Here is a 21,939-nt window from a genome sequence, read left to right as displayed (position 1 = left end):
GTTTCCTCCGGGTGCTCCGGTTTCCCCCACAGTCCAAAGACATGCAGGTTAGGTTAACTGGTGACTCTAAATTGACCGTAGGTGTGAATGTGAGTGTGAATGGTTGTCTGTGTTTATGTGTCAGCCCTGTGATGGCCTGGCGACTTGTCCAGGGTGTACCCCGCCTTTCGCCCGTAGTCAGCTGGGATAGGCTCCAGCTTGCCTGCGACCCTGTAGAAGGATAAAGCGGCTTGAGATGATGAGATGAGTTCACTTGGAATAGTTTTTTGTTTGACAATTTATCAAAACTTAATATGAACCATAAACCTTTACTCAAGTTAATAACTCCTGGTCAGTCTTTGCTCCTGTTGCATTTAATACAACAAGTGCTTTGTCTCTTTAGCAAGTGTATATAGCACTCTGGCTGTTTATACAAGCTGGAAAGTCTTGTGTACTATCCTCTACTATCCTGTATATGAACATTTTTTTTTTTTTAGCTTTACTTTCAATATCTACAATCGTAAACTGGGTTTAGATCCCCTCAGAAATTCTAAAGATCCCTCGAGGAATTTTTTTTCTGAAGATTTTTTTCTAACCTTTTACATCTCCTACATGGGAGGCTATGCCCTCAGCCCTGAGAAGGCTACACCCTCCACTGTGGGAGTTTTGAAGCTTTTCCTTCTGAATCTTCTTAGAAAATTTTAAAGTAAAATTGTCATTTGCGACAGTGATGGAAGCTGCTATCTGTTCATTCGTCTTGATCTTCATCTGCTTTTTCCTGGCGAAGGGGATCTGGAACCTATCCTGGAATCACTGGGCATGAAGTGGGAGTACACCTTGTATGGGATGTTAGTCCATCGAAGGCACCGCACACACTCATCTCATCTCATCTCATTATCTCTAGCCGCTTTATCCTGTTCTACAGGGTCGCAGGCAAGCTGGAGCCCATTCCAGCTGACTATGGGCGAAAGGCGGGGTACACCCTGGACAAGTCGCCAGGTCATCACAGGGCTGACACATAGACACAGACAACCATTCACACTCACATTCACACCTACGGTCAATTTAGAGTCACCAGTTAACCTAACCTGCATGTCTTTGGACTGTGGGGGAAACCGGAGCACCCGGAGGAAACCTACGCGGACACGGGGAGAACATGCAAACTCCACACAGAAAGGCCCTCGCCGGCCACGGGGCTCGAACCCGGACCTTCTTGCTGTGAGGCGACAGCGACCGCACACACTCGCTTGAATTAATTTATACTTAAGAAGAAGAGTCACATGTACACTCAAGTACAGACTTAAGCACACAGTGAAATTCCTCCTCTGTATTTAACCCATCTGAAGCAGTGAACACACACAAGTGAGCACACACACATACGGTACACATACCCAGAGCAGTGGGCAGCTATGCTACAGCACCCAGGGAGCAGTTGCCTTGCTGAAGGGCACTTCAGCCCAACCTCAGGCCATGGCTGCCCCATGTTAACCTTTGAACTGTGGGGGAAACTGAAGTACCCGGAGACACGGGGAGAACATGCAAACTCCATACAGAAAGGCCCCCGTCGGCCGTCGTCTTGAACCCAGAACCTTCTTGCTGTGAGGCAACAGTGCTAACCACTACACCACCATGCTGCCACATACCTAAGGCAATTTAGCAAAGCCAATCCATCTATTGCCATATTTTCAGAAGGAAACTGGAGAACCCAGAGCGAACCCACATGGACATGTGGCAAATGTAATGCTCCACAGAGTAATTAAAAATTCACTCTTACTAAATGTAGTGGTAATATAATTCAAACTTCAACCTGGCTTATATTTATAGGTAAACTTGCGGCTGTTGCCATTTTTTCTATTCAGAATAAATTCACCACAAACATCTTGAAAGCAGATTGTCAAACTGATTAGAAAATTGTTTCGAAAGGCCCATCAAAGTAAATAAGTTTGAAGCAATCCTACAAATAGCTTTCGTGACCCTTCAAAGTCCTCTCCGTAGAGTGCAATTATTTAATGGAGACCCTGCTGTTAGTGCTCCTCATATCTTTGTTCTAGTTCCAGTTTCCTAGTTCTTTGAATTGTGTTTTGCACCTTCCAGCTTTGATCTTTAGTTATGCTGTTGTAATCCAAGTATGAATGCTTCATGGAAAACAGCTAAATTACGATACTGCATGCATGGCTTAATTATTCTGGGTTCCAGCTAGCTACAGAAATAAAACTATATTCCAGTAGTGTAGTTAAACTTTTGAATCCTACTGTGTGTATAAAAGGACTCGCAGCTTCAAAAGCCACAACCGGCTCTGTTCAACACTCAGCGGGAGGCAGAGAGTTGAGCAGGAAGTCTGGTTTGACAAGTAACAGTGCTTTTGTTTCTCTCTTTATGTACACTGAGAAAACAGATTGTTGAATCCCTTTTCTGTCAGCCGTGCATCCTATCTACACTTCAGTATCATTATACTTTTGCTATCAGTCTCATTTTGTAACACAACTGAACATTTACAGTTTTTAATAAAGCCTGGCTATTTTCATTCGTTTCAACATTAAACACCAACCATACAACCCCTGCTATGATTGAAATGTGTATTTTTACATACGATTCCTGTGCAGGGCGGCACAGTGGTGTAGTGGTTAACGCTGTCGCCTCACAGCAAGAAGGTCCGGGTTCGAGCCCCGTGGCCGGCGAAGGCCTTTCTGTGTGGAGTTTGCATGTTCTCCCCGTGTCCGCGTGGGTTTCCTCCGGGTGCTCCGGTTTCCCCCACAGTCCAAAGACATGCAGGTTAGGTTAACTGGTGACTCTAAATTGACCGTAGGTATGAATGTGAGTGTGAATGGTTGTCTGTGTCTATGTGTCAGCCCTGTGATGACCTGGCGACTTGTCCAGGGTGTACCCCGCCTTTCGCCCGTAGTCAGCTGGGATGGGCTCCAGCTTGCCTGCGACCCTGTAGAAGGATAAAGCGGCTAGAGATAATGAGATGAGATGAGATTCCTGTGCAAATAAACACTAGGCTGAGATCCATTGCAGTTCCCTTGAGCTATACTCCTTAGGGTTCCATGTCTGAGCAGTCCGCACGGACACAAATTATAAAGTTTATTAAACTCTAACTCTGATACTGCTTCCTGCTTATTACTCTCAAGGCAAGAAACTGTAACAGAAGCACGACTGGGACAGTTTCCAGTAAAATAAAGATTATTTATTTTGAGACTGTTCACACAATGATGCTAAACATGCGTCGTGTGCAAGCAGTTTCCAGTGAAACACCTTGGCAAAAGAAAATGCAATGAAAAAAGAGGCATAACTTTAAAAGGAATTTAAGTTTTCTGGTAACAGTTTATAATAAAGGTAGTTTATTAGAAATCTGTGAACTTTTGCTTCATAATTAACTACTGTGAACAAGTCAGAAAATAGAAAACATTTATTTATCACAAATACACAGTGAAATTCTTCCACTGAGGAAATTTAACCCATCTGAAGCAGTGAACACACAAGTGAGCAACGAGCACACACACATACCCAGTGCCTGGGGAGCAGTCGGGGGTTAGGTGCTTTGTTCAAGGGCACTTCAGCCATGATACAGATGGAAGGAAAAGTGCTATTCGTTCACTCAGGTCCCATCACATTTTTCCTGCTGGTCCTGGAAATCAAACCAGCAACCCTTTGAGCGCAAGACTGCTTTTCTCACCTTCAGGCCATGGCTGCCCCCTTAGTTTTAGAACCTTGATCATACTCTTCAACAGCAACCTGAATGTCATTTATCTCCTGTTGATGCTAGATTCTGTCAAGTTCACGGTCAGTGAATTTTACTGGCTTAAATTAGTATGCAGCATCACTCAATGCTCTGACGCTGATTGGTTGACCACTTTATAAACCGTTAGCGATATATGTGTCATTGGAAAGGGAGTCACTGTCTACAATTAGATCCCATGCTTGAACTCTGGAGCTTGTACTGAACTCTAGATCCACCAGTCTACCAGTCTGTGCCTAGAGGCACACTATCCATCCAGTGGAAATGAATCAGCACACATCCAGATGTGGATGCAATTCCACAATCAAACAATGAATTGATCAGCATTATGGCATTTTGGGATCTTAGAGCTCAGATTAGGGAACATTCTAGGCCTCATGTTCACCAAATGATGAAGAAATCAATAAATTTCACCTTAAGACTTAAGCAGAGATTATTGCTTTAAGTAAGACGACAAGCGAAGCGGCAATGAAATGTATCTATATTAAATATACAGTAGAAATGTGTCTGTATTCATCATTTTTGAAAAAAAGCAATATTTTTTGTGATTCAAATGATCAAATATCTCACTGCAATAGTGCGCTGTTTGTTCATTTAAGCCAAACTGTTTGTGGTGTTCATACGGGTTAGAATGACAACTATTCCTATTCCTAAAGACTGAAAACTTGAATTAGTGGAAATGTAGGTGACTAATGATGATTTATCATGTGAGTACCAGGTAGCAGGTACTGCATGCCTGCAGTTCTCGCTCTCTCTCTCTCTCTCTCTCTCTCTCTCTCATGTCTCTTTTGATTACACAATTCGTGCAGCCTGCATGAAAATCTCATTTGAAGCCCAGTAACAGTGGCTGTAGAACCCCGGTGAAGCTGGGCTTCTATGGGCTCCTTACAGCAAATTCAAGTACACTGTGTTTTAATGGGAACAAAGATTAACACTTATTGGACAACAGGCTCTTAACATGTCATTTTGGGTCCGATGTGTTAATCACCATAAGATTATTATTATTATATAGAAAATGGAATAGGAGTGTTGAAATAATGAAATCACTCTCCTCATGTCCTGTGTGTCTCCTTTTCAGCTGCCTTAAGCTCCATAAAGCAGTGTAACCTTGATGGCTATCACTTGCAGTACATAGATGCATTTATGTAGAAAATTAATGCATTAGAATTTTGGTTTTATGACTTTGGCATCCATTCCAGTACTTCAGCCTCCAAAGTGGGTGAGTGACTCAGCAACAGCAGAGATCTCATCTCATCTCATCATCTCTAGCCGCTTTATCCTGTCCTACAGGGTCGCGGGCAAGCTGGAGCCTATCCCAGCTGACTACAGGCGAAAGGCGGGGTACGCCCTGGACAAGTCGCCAGATCATCACAGGGCTGACACATAGACACAGACAACCATTCATACCTACGGTCAATTTAGAGTCACCAGTTAACCTAACCTGCATGTCTTTGGACTGTGGGGGAAACCGGAGCACCCGGAGGAAACGGGGAGAACATGCAAACTCCGCACAGAAAGGCCCTCGCTGGCCACGGGGCTTGAACCCGGACCTTCTTGCTGTGAGGCGACAGTGCTAACCACTACATCACCATGCCACCCAACAGCAGAGATAACAGGGATAAATTCCAACTCTTTATAATGTGAGGTAACAAAATGACCTCAAAAGTAATGTGATATGCAAATATCAACACGTCATGCATGGCTGGCAAAATGATTTTCATTATTCAAAAAAGTCATAATATTTATGCATTGTGTGGCAAATGGGTCAAAGTAAACAGCTAAAGTAAGTCTGTTAAACCGTGCAATATGAACGTATCTTGGACAAACGAGCCTTGGTTTTTATAGAATGATGGTCTAAATAAATACAGTATGCAATTTATGGTAGATTTCGGTTTCATGTTATTATTAAAATGGTGTATCGATTTTGTTCTCTCAGATGGCATTCTATTCATCATGTAGTGAAAAAAACAAAGTTTCTGATATGCCATTATGATAATGTGCACAGTAGTGACTGTATATTGTGAAACAACTTGGGATACAGCTGAAGCTTGCTGGAGGGGCTTTAAAAACCTGAATATATTAAACACTATAATTTATAGTATTTCCTCATTATTTTCTTAAAAAAAACACACAGTTTACTCAACATGGTTAATGTGCTGTGCAAGCACACTGTACAGCTACTGCTCACAGAGGTATAAAATTCTGCTCATTAATATTCTAAAATATTCAAATTTAAAATCTTTTAAGTAATTATGATTCCAGGGTGGCACGGTGGTACAGAGGTTCACAAGAAGGCTCTGGGTTCAAACTTCGTGGCCGACTGCAGCCTTTCTGTGTGGAGTTTGCATGCTCTCTTCGTATCTATGTGGGTTTCCTCCGGGTACTCCAGTTTCCACCACAGTCCAAAGATATGCAGGATAGGCTAACTGTTGGCTCTGATCCTTACGGATAAGCGGTATACACTACCGTTCAAAGGTTTGGGGTCACCCAGACAATTTTGTGTTTTCCATGAAAAGTCACACTTTTATTTCCCACCATAAGTTGTAAAATGAATAGAAAATACAGTCAAGACATTTTTCTGGCCATTTTGAGCATTTAATCGACCCCACAAATGTGACGCTCCAGAAACTCAATCTGCTCAAAGGAAGGTCAGTTTTATAGCTTCTCTAAAGAGCTCAACTGTTTTCAGCTGTGCTAACATGATTGTACAAGGGTTTTCTAATCATCCATTAGCCTTCTGAGGCAATGAGCAAACACATTGTACCATTAGAACACTGGAGTGAGAGTTGCTGGAAATGGGCCTCTATACACCTATGGAGATATTGCACCAAAAACCAGACATTTGCAGCTAGAATAGTCATTTACCACATTAGCAATGTATAGAGTGTATTTCTGATTAGTTTAAAGTGATCTTCATTGAAAAGAACAGTGCTTTTCTTTCAAAAATAAGGACATTTCAAAGTGACCCCAAACTTTTGAACGGTAGTGTAGATAATGGATGGATGAATTATAATTCCAGTGCAATTCTTTAAGTAATTTAACAGGCTTTAGGAATAGCAAAAAATGGCACATTTAAAAAAAATATCATTCATTACCTTTCATGTCATCTGCTTTCTATGCTTCAATATTGATGACTGCATAAATATTTCATTAATCAGCTGGGAACATGATCTGACAGTCATCAGCTTTGACCTCTTTCCTCTCTATTTAGACCTTTCTTATGGAAGCTACAATCTGTATTAGAACTGGCAGTAATGCATCCTAATTGCATCAGTATGCATTCCATCACTGATATTAAAAACAAAACAAAAACAAAGCCCCTCCCAAAAAAACTTCCACGCATTAGAATAAACTTTATTTAGAGTGGCTAATCATCCTTTCTTGCAGCTGAATTGCGAAGGACGCAGTTCAACATGGCCAAGTCGAAGGCATACAAAGGCAGCCGCCATACTACTCATCTCTGACCAGGGAACACGGCCTAAATACTAACACCTATGGGCAATTTAGAGTATCCAATTAATCTAACCGCATGTCTTTGGACTGTGGGGGGAAACCGGAGCACCCGGAGGAAACCCACACAGACACGGGAAGAACATGCAAACTCCACACAGAAAGGCCCTTGTCAGCCACTGAGCTCAAACCCAGGACCTTCTTGCTGTGAGGCGACAGCGCTAACCACTACACCACCATGCCACCTAAAAACTTCTCGTGTCCAGGCGATGAATCACAGATGTCACAGTGTGCTATTTTTAGTCTGATTTCAGGAATTTAATTAAAATCGTGCACATTTTAATTATACAGAGAGGCCGATTTTAAAACTGGGATCTCTCTTATTCCTAACATCAGTGAACAAACTTAATGCATAAGAAACATACAGCCAGCAAAAAGGCATCATATAGTAGCATCTTTCCTTACAGCGTCAACTCTCCCAACTCTTTCCTGAACACATCTCACACACACCCAATGAATTCATTCCTTTTCAGATTTCTGAAGGACTTTCTGTACTAAGGAGATAAAAGACAATACAGAAACGGAGACATGCTCAATGTCCGTTTGTTCATGGCAGTGACAAGCAAGCCAACAGGTGGCAGGCTAAACTCTTGCACCCCATCCGTCAAGGAAATCTGCAGAGCATTCAACCGTTCATAACCTGACCTGGAAACCAAGGGGAAGACAGTGAGAGGGAAAAAGGCAAAGCTTAGGTCTCCATGACAACCCCAACCATTAAGCTGGGCAAAGGACCCCAGCAGAGATAATGAATATATTCCTGCACTGGCACCTCCTGGACATGAGCTCATCCATATTTCACTGGGATAACACCGTCACCTAAAAAAGGTAGAACTCAAAGCAAAGACTGCTGTCGAAAGACCATATATGTGAACGACTTGTTAAATCCATGGATAACTTATATTAATATTACTGTGGACAGCACGGTGGTGTAGTGGTTAGCGCTGTCGCCTCACAGTGGGAAGGTTCGGGGTTTGAGCCCAGTGGCCGACAAGGGCTTTTCTGTGTGGAGTTTGCATGTTCTCCCCGTGTCTGCATGGGTTTCCTCCGGGTGCTCCGGTTTCCCCCACAGTCCAAAGACATGCAGGTTAGACTAATTGGTGGCTCTAAATTGACCGTAGGTGTGAATGTGAATGGTTGTTTGTCTCTATGTATCAGCCCTATGATGATCTGGCGACTTGTCCAGGGTGTACCCCGCCTCTCGCCCATAGTCAGCTGGGATAGGCTCCAGCTTGCCCACGATCCTGCACAGGATAAATGAATAACAGATGGATGGATGGATTTTTTTCTGAACCACACAGACAAGTGACAGTACTACAGGATATAACATGAGGCAGAAAACATTGGTGGAAAGATTTTGAGTGAAACAGACTTTCATTATTTTTAGGTCCATTACTATTAGCTACTTGGAGCTCCAGGAAAAAAAAAATCAAAGACGCCTCCTTAAAGGAATACTTTTAGAATAAATAATTCGTAATAATCCTGCATTCTCAAGCTAATCTCTATTCACCACCTCTGTAGCATGTGTGTGATTACTACATATAAGAATTTTAATGTTTTCCCTGTTTCAAAAAGTTGTTGTTCTTAGTTTCTCAGTGCAGGTAAGACTGTCAGAAAAACTCTTGTAATCACTCAGTTTTGTACGCTACAGGTGAGGTCGATAGAAATGAGGTTTTCTTTTAAAAAGGCCATAATCACCGTTTCTTTATCACCATCCGCTCACGCAGAGCTGTTTGTTCTTGCGGCACATAAACGCACACACAGACACCTTCACACATCCCCTCGAATTCCTCTCTGCACTGTGAAACTACCTTCCTGAAAGTCTTAATCAAGACACATGAATTTACAATCAGCATCACGACAGAACAAGCTAATTAAGTACCGGCTACACTGCGGCGGCACAGCCGTTTTTCTGATCGTCTCGTGTTCAATTATCTCACCCCTTACCCCCATCAGTACGGATTGGAACGAAATAACAATTATCATTAAAAGCAATCGAAATGCTTGACTCAAGTCCCTCTTCCTTTTTCACTCCATTTTCTCACTGTGTCTGTTTCAAAGATAGTGACTTGATAGGTGAACTTTACATCGACAAAAATAAAAAAAACGGAAAAAACTCATTGCGAAGTATTGGCTGACTGACCAAGCCTGTGTGGTTGTTTTCTCACTAAGATTTATTCTACCACTGCAGTATTGCCATTCAGCCACACACAAGTCTGACCTGTGCTCCCACGTAACCAGCAAGAGCGGATTCCAAAAACAGTGAATGCGGATAAGAGATTTTAATAGTAAATTAGAGCCAGGCTGTTTTAGCTGAAATGCTTGACTCCCTGCTACGAAAAGTAACATCATGTTTAACTGAAAAATGACTGTGAACTGATGCCAACAGATTAAATCAGTAAATCAGAGAAATTGTCTCAGCTCACAAATAAAAGGCAATTATTTTTGACTCTTCTTTTTTCTAAACATTTTATCCCCCAAAATAAGTTGAATTTAAAACTCAATATTTTTCAAAAGGCTTTCCCTGCACTGCAGTCCAAGCTTATAAACACAGGCACACAAATCCGGAGGAATTAAACCCCCCACACACATACACACAGTTGTATTCTTCTCTCTCCTGCCATCCACGGACAGGGCTTAAAATAGCACCATACAGACACGCTGAGAGATTTCTCGTTCTGTTTTTCCCCTCCTTACACAGGGACTCCCGAATGCAGGCTGGTGTGCTGATTAAACTGTATAATTATGTGTAATTAACAGTCATTAGGGTTGTTAAAGGTGCCCCCCATCAGGGTGGAGATGCAGGTGCACTGGCTTACCACAGTTTCTCCATTCTCAAAAACATTCCCCTTAAGTGCCGCAACTTTTGGGTGATAAATTATACCAATATAATACACTTCCATAAGCTACACCGATCAGCCATAACATTATGACCACTGCCACGTGAAGTGAATAACACTGATTATCTCATTACAGTGGCATCTGTCAAGGCGTGGGATATATTAGGCAGTAAGAGAAGAGAACAGTCAGTTCTCGAAGTTGATGTGCTGGAAGCAGGAAAAATAGGCAAGCGTAACTATCTGAGCAACTTTGACAAAGGCCAAATTGTGATGGCGAGATGACTGGGTCTGAGCATCTCCAAAATGGCACATCTTGTGGGGTGCTCCTGGTATGCAGTGGTTAGTACCTACCAAAAGTGGTCCAAGGAAGGACAACCAGTGAACTGGCGACAGGGTCATTGCATTTGAAGTATCATTGATTCACATGGGGCATGAAGGCTAGCCCATACAGTGGTACTTGAAAGTTTGTGAATCCTTAAGAGTTTTCTAAATTTCTGCATAAATATGACCTTAAACATCATCAGATTTTCACACAAGTCCTAAAAGTAGATAAAGAGAACCCAGTTAAACAAATGAGACAAAAATATTATACTTGACCATTTATTTATTGAGGAAAATGATCCAATATTACATATCTGTGAGTGGCAAAAGTATGTGAACCTCCAGGATTAGCAGTTAATTTCTCATCTCATCTCATTATCTCTAGCCGCTTTATCCTTCTACATGGTCGCAGGCAAGCTGGAGCCTATCCCAGCTGACTACAGGCGAAAGGCGGGGTACACCCTGGACAAGTCGCCAGGTCATCACAGGGCTGACACACAGACACAGACAACCATTCACACTCACATTCACACCTACGGTCAATTTAGAGTCACCAGTTAACCTAACCTGCATGTCTTTGGACTGTGGGGGAAACCGGAGCACCCGGAGGAAACCCACGCGGACACGGGGAGAACATGCAAACTCCACACAGAAAGGCCCTCGCCGGCCCCGGGGCTCGAACCCAGGACCTTCTTGCTGTGAGGCGACAGGGCTAACCACTACACCACCGTGCCGCCCCTAGCAGTTAATTTAAAGGTGAAATTTGAGTCAGGTGTTTTCAATCAATGGGATGACAATCAGGTATGAGTGGGCACCCTGTTTTATTTAAAGAACAGGGATCTATCAAAGTCTGATCTTCACAACACATGTTTGTGGAAGTGTATCATGGCACGAACAAAGGAGATTTCTGAGGACCTCAGAAAAAGCGTTGTTGATGCTCATCAGGCTAGAAAAGGTTACAAAACCATCTCTAAAGAGTTTGGACTCCACCAATCCACAGTCAGACAGATTGTGTACAAATGGACGAAATTCAAGACCATTGTTACCCTCCCCAGGAGTGGTCGACCAACAAAGATCACTCCAAGAGCAAGGTGTGTAATAGTTGGCGAGGTCACAAAGGACCCCAGGGTAACTTCGAAGCAACTGAAGACCTCTCTCACATTGGCTAATGTTAATTTTCATGAGTCCACCATCAGGAGAACACCGAACAACAATGGTGTGCATGTCAGGGTTGCAAGGAAAAAGCCACTGCTCTCCAAAAAGAACATTGCTGCTCGTCTGCAGTTTGCTAAAGATCACATGGACAAGCCAGAAGGCTACTGGAAAAATGTTTTGTGGACGGATGAGATCAAAATAGAACTTTTTGGTTTAAATGAGAAGCGTTATGTTTGGAGAAAGGAAAACACTGCATTCCAGCATAAGAACCTTATCCCATCTGTGAAACATGGTGGTGGTATCATGGTTTGGGCCTGTTTTGCTGCATCTGGGCCAGGATGGCTTGCCATCATTGATGGAACAATGAATTCTGAATTATACCAGCAAATTCTAAAGGAAAACGTCAGGACATCTGTCCATGAACTGAATCTCAAGAGAAGGTGGGTCATGCAGCAAGACAACGACCCGAAGCACACAAGTCGTTCTACCAAAGAATGGTTAAAGAAGAATAAAGTTAATGTTTTGGAAAGGCCAAGTCAAAGTCCTGACCTTAATCCAATCGAAATGTTGTGGAAGGACCTGAAGCGAGCAGTTCATGTGAGGAAACCCGCCAACATCCCAGAGTTGAAGCTGTTCTGTACGGAGGAATGGGCTAAAACTCCTCCAAGCCGGTGTGCAGGACTGATCAACAGTTACCGGAAATGTTTAGTTGCAGCTATTGCTGCACAAGGGGGTCACACCAGATACTGAAAGCAAAGGTTCACATAATTTTGCCACTCACAGATGTAATATTGGATCATTTTCCTCAATAAATAAATGACCAAGTATAATATTTTTGTCTCATTTGTTTAACTGGGTTCTCTTTATCTACTTTTAGGACTTGTGTGAAAATCTGATGATGTTTTAGGTCATATTTATGCAGAAATATAGAAAATTCTAAAGGGTTCACAAACTTTCAAGCACCACTGTATGGTCCAATCCCACAGAAGAGCTCCTGCAGCACAAACTGCTGAAAAAGTTAATGCTGGCTAAAACAGAAAGGTGTCAGCATTAACTTTTTCAGCAGTTTGTTCTGTTTACTTAGTTGAACAGTTCTTGACATAACTGGATTATAAAGTTGTGGAATAGGGTTATTTACTGTATTTTTATTATTTACTATTTACTGTTTGAGTTCAGATGCATTAAGGCAAGAAACTTGTCCACTAATTAACTTTTGACAAGACATATCTGTTAACTGAAAAGCATTCCAGGTGACTACCTCATGAATCTGGTTAAGATAATGCCAATAGTGTGCAAAGCATCATGAAGGTAAACGCTGGCTACTTTGAAGAATCTAAAATATGAAGCATTTTGGTTTTTTAAAAACACTTTTTTTTACCACATAATTCCATACATGTTCCATATGTTATTTCATAGTTTTGATGTCTTCAGTATTGTTCTACAATGTAGAAAATAGTCACAATACCGAAAAAAAGAAAAACAACAACAACAAAACAAAAAAACCTGATGACTGTGTAGGTGTGTCTAAACTTTTGACTGGTATTGCACACACAAATGGATACACACTTATATCTCATCTCATTATCTCTAGCCGCTTTATCCTTCTATAGGGTCGCAGGCAAGCTGGAGCCTATCCCAGCTGACTACGGGCGAAAGGCGGGGTACACCCTGGACAAGTCGCCAGGTCATCACAGGGCTGACACATAGACACAGACGACCATTCACACTCACATTCACACCTACGGTCAATTTAGAGTCACCAGTTAACCTAACCTGCATGTCTTTGGACTGTGGGGGAAACCGGAGCACCCGGAGGAAACCCACGTGGACACGGGGAGAACATGCAAACTCCACACAGAAAGGCCCTCGCCAGCCACGGGGCTCGAACCCGGACCTTCTTGCTGTGAGACGACAGCGCTAACCACTACACCACCGTGCTGCCCGGATACACACTTATATCTGTAAAAAATTTGCCCATAGGAGCAGTAAAGGATTTCACTACGTGAAGACTTTTAGTGTAACTAGGATTACAGAAAGAAATTGGTTTAACGGCTTTTCTTCATATCTTTTGGTAGGCAACTCCTCACAAGAGAACCTATCCTGAGAGAGTTTTTAATTTCCTCAACAATAAGGAACAAAAGTTTCAAAATAGCCTTTAAGAGGTTTTGCTCTTTAAAAGGATATTATGTGAGGCTCAGCTCACACACTGGAAGGATTTTCCTCACTGAGATTTTACCACAGTCAGCTATAATATTGTGCATCAGGGCAGGCGATGGATCGCTTAGGAAATAGCCTCAGCAAATGCTACAGTATGGGGTGTGTGGCTTCAATCCAAACTGCTTATTGATTTAATGAAGCTGGGCCAGTAGTAGTAATCAGTGTGAAACACTTAGTGGAAAATGCTGAAGCTATTTTTTAACAGCCAGTTCTTTGATCTGAAGTCCTCTTTAGTGCAGTATATTCTCGCTGTATTTCTGAACTGTCTTTAAGTCATACTCTGGCAGATTTGTACTTTATGCAAGTCAGAGTGAAATTCAATACTTGTACTCTTCTCATCTCATCTCATTATCTCTAGCCGCTTTATCCTGTTCTACAGGGTCGCAGGCAAGCTGGAGCCTATCCCAGCTGACTACGGGCGAAAGGCGGGGTACACCCTGGACAAGTCGCCAGGTCATCACAGGGCTGACACATAGACACAGACAACCATTCACACTCACATTCACACCTACGGTCAATTTAGAGTCACCAGTTAACCTAACCTGCATGTCTTTGGACTGTGGGGGAAACCGGAGCACCCGGAGGAAACCCACGCGGACACGCGGACAACATGCAAACTCCACGCAGAAAGGCCCTCGCCGGCCACGGGGCTCGAACCCAGGACCTTCTTGCTGTGAGGCGACAGCGCTAACCACTACACCACCGTGCCACCCTACTTGTACTCTTACTTAAGCAAATCTACAACAGAAAAAAAAAAATTTACACCTTACATTTTATTTTAACCTTCAAAATACTCATTAATAATCTCACATGCGACATGAGATTTTTTTTATTTGTCTTAATTGTAGTAAGTTATAGGAGTATTTAGACACAGGGTAAAATGATTTCCACTAAGCCTTACAGCAAATAGTTAACCACATCGGCATTATTATTAGCTCCACTCACAATGGGAAGATTTTTTTTTACCTCTAAACTGAAAAATTTTCCTCAATCTTGAAGATGCATCCAGAATTTTTGAAGTCAGGAAGGAAGGATAGACAAATGGATGAATGAATGAACCAATGAATGAATGAATGTCTGGATTGTTTATTTTTGATCAGTTAAAAATATTTGCGGCGGCACGGTGGTGTAGTGGTTAGCACTGTCACCTCACAGCAAGAAGGTCCGGGTTCGAGCCCCATGGCCGGCGAGGGCCTTTCTGTGTGGAGTTTGCATGTTCTCCCCGTGTCCGCGTGGGTTTCCTCCGGGTGCTCCGGTTTCCCCCACAGTCCAAAGACATGCAGGTTAGGTTAACTGGTGACTCTAAATTGACCGTAGGTGTGAATGTGAGTGCGAATGGTTGTCTGTGTCTATGTGTCAGCCCTGTGATGACCTGGCAACTTGACCAGGGTGTACCCCGCCTTTCGCCCGTAGTCAGCTGGGATAGGCTCCAGCTTGCCTGCGACCCTGTAGAACAGGATAACGCGGCTAGAGATAATGAGATGAGATGAGAAAAAATGGATATGATGTGAGTCAGTCATGTTATACCCTGGATATACCATGAACTAACGTCATAATTTCAAGCGATACGGCCAACTCAAGTCACAGCTGTGGCTCTGCGAGCATTTCTGTGTGTGTAGATCTATGTATCATGATTACGCCTAGCGAGGCAGGCAATAGCAAGGTACATTACATATATGCAGGTCGAAAGTTGCGTCAATGTAAACAATAAATATGGCTGCCTCCAGTGAGTTTATGCCGAAATTCAATCACTTTTAGTTTGGAATTTTTTGATAAGGGATATAAATCAAATATACCCTGCACTGAGAGGTATCGCAATTATGGGTTCTCTTCGGTGACTGGCATAGTATTATTTTCTTCTAGGCTGCGTCCTTCAGTCACCTCAGAGAATCCATAATTTCAACCGCAGCCTCTCAGTGCATGGTATATTTGATTATTAATCTTGAATACTTGAGTATGTTTAAATGTAGATTCTTTCTGTCTTTCACTAAAGTAGATTTTTCACTCCACAATTCTACTTTTAGGTGAGTTAAATTTTCTCACAGTTCCTGAACTTTAACTCAAGTAGTTTATTAAAAATGAAATCTCACTTAATTGATAACAGTCCATATGTAAACCTTTAGTTATGTTACATTTATGACACATTGTACAGTGTCTTGCAAAAGTATTTATCCCCCTTGGTGTTTATCCTGTTTTGTCGAATTACAAGCTGGAATTAAAATGGATTTTTGGAGGGTTGGCACCATTTGACTTGCATAACATATCTACCCCTTTAAACGTGCAACTTGTTTTTTTTATTGTGACACAAGCAATAATTAAGATGAAGAAAACAGAAATCTGGAGTGTGCATAGGTATTCACACCCCAAAAAATTCAATACTTTGTTGAGCCACCTTTTGCTGAAATTACAGCTGCAAGTCTCTTGGGGTATGTCTCTATTAGCTTAGCACATCTAGCCACTGGGATGTTTGCCCATTCCTCAAAGCAAAACTGCTCCAACTCCTTCAAGTTAGATGGGTTGTGTTGGTGTACAATCTTCAAGTTATACCACAGATTCTCAATTGGATTGCGGTCTTGGCTTTGATTAGGCCATTCCAAGACATTTAAATGTTTCCCTTTAAACCACTCCAGTGTAGCTTTAGCAGTATGTTTAGGGTCATTGTCCTGCTGGAATGTAAACCTTCGTCCCAGTCTTAAACCTCTGGCTTCATCCATCTCTGCAGATGAAAAATATCCCCACAGCATGATGATGCCACCACCATGCTTCACTGTAGGAATGGTGTTCTCAGGGAGTTGGGTTTGTGCCACACGTGACATTTCCCATGATGGCCAAAAAGATCAATTTTAGTCTCACTGGACCAGAGAATCTTCTTCCATCTGTTTGGGGAGTCTGCCACATGCTGTTGGGCAAACTCCAAACATTTTTTCTTACTTTTTTCTTTAATCAGTGGCTTTTTCTGGCCACTCTTCCATAAAGCCCCACTCTGTGGAGTGTATGGCTTAAAGTGGTCCTATGGACAGATACTCCCATCTCCACTGTGGATCTTTGCAGCTCCTTCAGTGTTACCTTTGGTGTCTTTGTTGCATCTCTGATTAATGCCCTCCTAATGCCCTCCTTGTCTGTGAGTTTTGGTGGGCGGCTTTCTTTTGTCAGGTTTGTAGTGGTGCCATATTCTTTCCATTCTGCTATAATGGATTTAATGGTGTTCTGTGGAATATTCAAAGTTTGGGATATTTTTTTATGACCCAACCCTGATCTATACTTCTCCACAACTTTGTCTCTGGCCTGTTTGGAGGCTCCTTGGTTTTCATGTTGCTTGCTTAGTAGTATTGCAGAGTCAGGGTCCTTCCAGAACAGGTTGATTTATACACACATCATGTGACAGATCATGTGACACTCTGATTGCACACAGGTGGATCTTAATCAACTAATAATGTGACTTATGAAGTGAATTGGTTGGACCAGTTCTTATTTAGGGGTTTCATACAAAAGGGGGTGAATACATATGCACACTCCAGATTTCTGTTTTTTCATTTTAATTATTGTTTGTGTCACAATAAAACAACAATTTGCATTTTTAAAGTGGTAGGCATGTTGTGTAAATGAAATGAAACAGGACAACCACCAAGGCAGATAAATACTTTTGCAAGACACTGTATCTACAGTATGTACATGTTCTTGGTACCTCTGTGAGTTTGTGTTCTCTTTTTCTTCTGGCTTCTCTGAGCTGCTCCTCCAAAAGCCAGACTAATGCAGTTACACTCATTACGTCCCAGTGAGTATTTGCTTCTGCTGTTATTAATAAGAGGAGGATGTTTTTGTGCTGGTTTTCATATCGGCATACATTAGACAGGAAAGAGAAAGGAGTGTTTGATTGCATTCTATTGTCCATTTCCTTAATCCAGAGAGCACATACAGTATAGTGGTTTTTGAAGATAGGTAAAGACACAGGACAAAGGAACGCAGCCCAGACTGAGTGACAAACATATTTAAAAAGAAATTTAATTACAATTAATTCCTAACTCTGCCTGGGTTTTTCAAGATAGCACCATTTTCCTGAAGACACTGCACTGCATGATCGAAAATTTCCAATTACAGTCCTATATGCAGTAATCCTTTTCTTTGGAAAAAAAAATATATTTTTTTTAAATCTAATGGCTCCATTTTTTTAAAGGCATGAATTATTTCCAAGGTCCAACAGTGGTGCTTAAGGGTGTATTCACACCTACGTTGTTTGGTCCGGACCAAACGACCAAACGAACCAAATTTCCTTTGGTCCGGACCTTTTGGGTTGGTCTGAATACAAACCACCGAACTCTGGTCCGGACCAAACAAGCGGACCGAGACCGAGCTGCAAGGTCGGACTCGGTCCGGACCAAAGGAACTCTGGTGCGGACCTTTTGGAGGTGTGAAAGCAGACCGGACCTAATCTGACAGTTTTGTTTTTTTGTACCTCGGGAGCTTCCGTCGTTTGTCGAGCATTATGGGAAACAGAGTCTTGACACTCCACCGCAAAGTGCAAACACTTTCGGTTGTCAAGGGAACCTTACAACAGTCGTTCAGTTACCAGTGGTAGGCAAGTACAAAAAATGAGTAGGGGGCAAACGTGGGCGGGGAAGAAACGCGTACCCTTGTGGATATATGGGCAGATGTCCACATATCTGAGCTTTTGGAGAGAACACACAAAAATGCTGATGTGTTTGCTGTATTCAGTGAGAAAATGAAGGAGAAGGGGTTCACGCACTCCCCAGAACAATGTCGGCTAAAAGTGAAGAAACTCCGTCAGACCTACATTAAAATCAGGGACATTCTTTCAAAAAGTGGCGGTACTAGCGACTTGCGCGAAAAGCCAGAACTGTCACAACATGATGTGCGCTCATCAGCGCTATCCTCCGTGACTACTTTTGAACTTAACGCTTTGTGCGCGTGTCGTCTCTGACCAATAGCTGAACGACCTCAGGGCGCGTGGCTTTGTTGACAGATTTTGGTCCGCTTACTAAAATGTACAGTGTGAAAGCGAACCGCACCAAAATGAAAAAATAAAAAAAACATTTGGTTCGGACCAAAGCAAGTGAACTATCGAACTATCCTGGTCTGAATACACCCTAAGGTGCAAGCAGTACTTTAAACAATTTTGAAAGGAAAAATACATTCTTTCATCATGTCAAAGATATAAACTACAGGTATGTTTTTAATTTTTTTTACTTTGTTTCAGCTTATGAAACTGTTTCTCTTTTCATAGTTGTAGACAGAATGTAGGAGTTGGAATCATCTCACTATTGTAATAAACACATTTAGATGTTACCTAACCGCTATTCATTTACTTCAAGACTGTGTTTAAAGATATAAATGTCATAAATTTTGACCGAGAATAGATAAAGATGTTTGGAAAATCAAAATTCTGTTAAACACAAGCTCTACCCCTACATATAACAGCCCCCACGTATTTAGGCTAAAACCACAAATATTATTGTGTGATGGAGAGTTTTAATGACTTGAGAGGAAACAAACCCCTCTTATCCTGATTGATTCAATGTTGGCCCACATGATTTGCTGTTAGCCTGTTTATACAGATAGCTAATGTTGTAGTACTTGAGATTGGTCTTGAGACCACATTTTGAAGGTCTTGGTCTTAGACATCAAGGACTCTGGATTTTATTTCAAGACCGGTCAAGACCAAAACTGTGGGGATTGCACTAAATTGACTGTGCATGTTCTGATTTATTTGTTAACATTGTTACTGTGATTGGATGTAAAGATTTTCTGCTTCAAATGCAACCAATAACGTGACTCATTCTTAATTTGAAATTGTCTTCCTGTTAACAGCCATAACTCCTCCCCACCCCCCTTCACACACACACTGGTCTGGTCCTGGTCTTGACTCGGTCTTGCCCTGCCTTGATCTTGGTCTTGGCTTGATCTCAACCCCTCAAAGTCATGGTCTTGTCTTGGTGTTGATACACTTTGGTCTTAGTCTTTACTTGAGCTCAACCCCTCAAAGTCATGGTCTTGATACACTTTGGTCTTAAGGCCTCTGCATGCTCTTGCGACAAGGCTTTCGGAGATAGCTTTTTGCAGACAGTTGTAATTTATCGTTGAGCGGGGAGTATAGCCGTGCGCGATGTTATTCACTAGCACAACGCAAGGGGGCGCGAAGTCGCTAGGAGTAGTTGGTGGGTGTGGTTAGTGGAGTGTTTATCCTCCGGTTACTTATAATGACTAGAACTTTTTTTTTTTTTTTAATAATGACTAGAACTGGAGTCGTATAGATGTACGTACTTCCTCAATCAACCGCTCTTCATGCTGCTCCATCTTCGCTCGTGTTTTTAAAAATGCCGGTCATGAAAACAAACCAAACCGGGAAAGTAGGGAAGCGGAAGTGCGTGTACAGCGGATGTAGAGTGGACCAATCAGAGCCCTCTTGTCTGTGACCCTGTCTGCGAGGCTTCTGCGGTGGTCACAATTTTTGGGAGGTGTGCACAGAGCGTCTGCGAAGGTGGGGGGCTACGCAGACACTGTCTGCGACGCTATCTGTGAGGACTGGGTTGTCAGCATAAATTGGCCTTTAGTCTTGACTTGAGCTCAACCCCTCAAAGTCATGGCCTTGTCTTGGTCTTGATACACTTTGGTCTTAGTATTGACTTAAGCTCAACCCCTCAAAGTCATGGTCTTGTCTTGATACACTTTGGTCTTAGTCTTGACTTGAGCTCAACCCCTCAAAGTCTTGGTCTTTGTATCAATACACTTTGGTTTTGTTCATAACTTGGTCTTGTTTTTGCTGGTCTTGACTCCAACACTAGAGATAGCTTCAGTGTCTGTGAGACACCATATCTGGAATTTTTCCTTGGAGTGGATGTTTTATTAACAGCTATAAAATGTGAGGAGAGCCTAATTAAATATTAAAATGTTCAAATGACAATCACTGACCCAAATTTTAAGCCCCTTTATTGTTCTTGCTTGCACAGCATCGAAGGCAGATTAAGAAGAACGGGGGTAAAAAAAAATCCACTGTCGTAGATAAGCCACCCAAAGTATTTCGCCTAAACAAATAAAATGACTGCATTTTTAAAGAAGAGTGAAGAGTTTTATTCAACATATATTTAAAAAGAGAACACACTGAAAAAGTAAAAAATAATTTAAGGCCAAAAATATGATTTCTGAAGATAACCTGCCATTGGTTTTCCCTTCTCAGTGCACATCTCAGATGAAAACACTATCAGTGATGTTTTCATGTCATGCTTTGAGTGCATCATGTGGTTGTGTTTATGTCTAGTGACTGTCTGTACATGTACGTTTTGTCTTGAATTTTTAGTCTTGTCTCAGCCCCTGTCCTGTGATTAATGTTATCCAGTGTTTTCACCCATTCTCAGGTCTGCCATGATTAGTTTACCTATTTCTTTTTTCTTCCTTTGTCTTGTTGTTGTGAAGTCATATCATGCATTTGTCTTGTGTACCTGTCTCACAAGTTCTGAGCTGTATTTCTAGCTCCTTAATTTCCTGTGTCAAGGTCATTCTGGTTTTAACGTTTGCCTGTAGTTTGATTTTGATCATGGATGATCGCTGTTTGTTTTGCCTGCATGTGCTATGACCCCCACTATGGACTTTGATAACGATCCATGGATTATCCCAAGTAGACAACAAGCTAGAAGATTTTCATCTCATCTCATCTCATTATCTCTAGCCGCTTTATCCTTCTACAGGGTCGCAGGCAAGCTGGAGCCCATCCCAGCTGACTACGGGCGAAAGGCGGGGTACACCCTGGACAAGTCGCCAGGTCATCACAGGGCTGACACATAGACACAGACAACCATTCACACTCACATTCACACCTACGGTCAATTTAGAGTCACCAGTTAAACTAAACTGCATGTCTTTGGACTGTGGGGGAAACCGGAGCACCCGGAGGAAACCCATGCGGACACGGGGAGAACATGCAAACTCCGCACAGAAAGGCCCTCGCCGGCCCCGGGGCTCGAACCCAGGACCTTCTTGCTGTGAGGCGACAGCGCTAACCACTACACCACCGTGCCGCCCGCTAGAAAATTTTATTTGGTAAAATGTGAAACTAATAGGACTAATGGTAGTAATTCGCCTGGGGAAAAAAACTCTAGAATTTTATATTTTACTTTTTATAAAGAATTTAAATTTTTTAGTTTTGTTGTTTTTTTATTTAATAGTGTT

The 21,939-nt window shown here is 42.1% G+C and overlaps 1 protein-coding gene across 2 annotated transcripts in view; it reads right to left on the bottom strand.

Annotated features, from left to right (window-relative positions):
* LOC132869708 (copine-8) overlaps nt 1-21,939 on the bottom strand; it is a 302,212-nt gene that overhangs the window by 104,195 nt on the left and 176,078 nt on the right. The window lies entirely within an intron of this gene.

This window comes from Neoarius graeffei, chromosome 21, assembly GCF_027579695.1.
Source record: "Neoarius graeffei isolate fNeoGra1 chromosome 21, fNeoGra1.pri, whole genome shotgun sequence".
Taxonomy (NCBI): Eukaryota; Metazoa; Chordata; class Actinopteri; order Siluriformes; family Ariidae; genus Neoarius; species Neoarius graeffei.
This window is presented reverse-complemented; position numbering and strand designations above follow the sequence as displayed.